Source organism: Schistocerca nitens, chromosome 10 (assembly GCF_023898315.1).
Source record: "Schistocerca nitens isolate TAMUIC-IGC-003100 chromosome 10, iqSchNite1.1, whole genome shotgun sequence".
Taxonomy (NCBI): domain Eukaryota; kingdom Metazoa; phylum Arthropoda; class Insecta; order Orthoptera; family Acrididae; genus Schistocerca; species Schistocerca nitens.
The window spans coordinates 119,244,076-119,246,252 of NC_064623.1; the positions used below are offsets into that span (position 1 = coordinate 119,244,076).

At 48.0% G+C, this 2,177-nt stretch overlaps 1 non-coding gene across 1 annotated transcript; it reads right to left on the minus strand.

The window, feature by feature from the left end:
• Nucleotides 1–381: 381 nt before the first annotated feature.
• On the minus strand, nucleotides 382–456 carry Trnaf-aaa (transfer RNA phenylalanine (anticodon AAA)). Its single transcript has one exon. It is a non-coding gene; the product is annotated as a tRNA-Phe (tRNA).
• Nucleotides 457–2,177: the final 1,721 nt, after the last annotated feature.

A 2,177-nucleotide genomic window follows, 5' to 3' on the forward strand; every position in this document is an offset into this window, starting at 1 on the left:
ACGACGATCAGGAACTGAAGAGCAGAGATGTCTGTGAGACGACGTCAGCCAATACTACGCTGACGAACGCCTCTTTAGGACGACACCGAGACAGGAGCGGCCTCTACTCGAAGAAGATATAACCACCGCGGCTCCTAGACGCAAGGAGTGGAGAACGAGCCGTCATACAAACGCTACAGCAGTGACTTGCGTTGAAATTCTGTATAGCAAAGGCATTGATTATTTGAATGTCATCATTTGCTTGCGACACACCTTTGTAAATACGCAAAGTTAAGTATTGTCAATTTAACTTACTGTAATAAACTCCATTAATACGAGAATGAGATTTTCACTCTGCAGCGGAGTGTGCGCTGATATGAAACTTCCTGGCGGATTAAAACTGTGCCGGACCGAGGCTCGAACTCGGGACCTTTGCCTTTTTCGGGCAAGTGCTCTACCAACTGAGCTACCCAAGCACGACTCACGCCCCGTCCCCACAGCTCTACTTCTGCCAGAACCTCGTCTCCTACCTTCCAAACTTTACAGAAGCTCTCCTGCGAACCTTGCAGAACCAGCACTCCTGAAAGAAAGGATATTGCGCTCGTGAAACGCAAAGGTCCCGAGCTCGAGTCTCGGCCCGGCACACAGTTTTAATCTGCCAGGAAGTTCCATTAATACGATTTGTGTGCCGTGTGCTCCTGCAATTTGAGTGTTCCGGTGTAGTGTGTTCTATCTCTTTTGATTCGCTTTGCGGTGCGCGGGTTGGTGCGCCCTCTGGGATTCCGTGCGGGAAGCCCAAATGGAGTCTCGGGAGGGAGAGACGAGCAGGCCTGGGCGGAGCGACGCCGGAAGACCGCGGAAGTCGCGTCGGCAAGTGGTGTGTGTGTGGCAGTTGCACTGGGGCCGCCCGAGCAGCCGAACTGGAGGTGCTGCAGTGACTCGCTGTCGTTCGTTCTGTTTATGAGTTCAACCTTCCTCATGCAGTGGCTACGGGCTGGTGTTATTCTGGCCATTACCTTATTAGCGGCATTTGGATTAATATTGTTAAAGGTGAGCTGTTAGTTTGGTGCATCTTCATCTGGTGGAGTTACAGCGAGACTTCTTTCCGTCGGATTCTGGCTTGCGCTGCTGAGCAGTGAGTGTTCCCACGTCGCGTCTCGAAATACTGACTTGTGTCCTGGTTGATTTACACATGAACTGGAGTGCCTATGTGGGCGATTTTGCTTAAATTGTTGATGAAGTGTTTCACAATACCCTTACTTGAGTGTCTTTAAATTGCATTTCAGTTCGTTACTGAACTTATGGCAGTTAAGGGACGCCCAAATTGTCACGCTAGTCAAGTAAAATTCAAGTCTGCTGTGACAACACTGTTTACCTGTTGACCTACGACTATTGATGGATTTCTGTGGTAAAATTCAAATGGAGGCAGTGTCTTGTTAACTTGTCTGAACTGAATGTGCTTGCCTTGTAAAACAGTTCATTACTGATTCTGAGTAGTTTAATTTGTGGTGTCACCGCCATACACCACACTTGCTTGGTGGTAGCCTTTAAATCGGCCGCGGTCCGTTAGTATGAGTCGGACCCGCGTGTCGCCACTATCAGTGATTGCAGACCTAGCGCCGCCACACGGCCGGTCTACTCTAGAGAGACTCCCTAGCACTCGCCCGAGTTGTACAGCCGACTTTGCTAGCGATGGTTCACTGCCTACATACGCTGTCATTTGCAGAGACGACAGTTTAGCATAGCCTTCAGCTACGTCATTTGCTACGACCTAGCAAGGCGCTATATTCAGTTACTATAATTACTTCAAGAATGTATTCTGAACAGATAATATTGTGAATCATGTACCATCAAGATCGACGTTCATCATTAAGGGATTAAAGTTAAGTATCAAACTAATTACGTCCGCTTTCTGAATTCTCATTCCTTGTCATGTTCCAGACCTCACGCCAGCCTGCGTGAACTAAAACGCGTGCATTTCGGCCTCCACTCGTAGCACGGTGTTAGCTCTTCCGCTAACACAACATAATCAGTGGTAGGGCACTCGCTTTTCTGGACCAGACTGTACTTGGCATTAATTGTATTGTCTTGGTAAATCGGTGTGCTACGTAAGATTATAACGCAAGCGCCATTGTGGGTAATATTTACCACTTAACTATATGAGTTGGTTCTGTGAATCATTTAGGCACACACGGTCA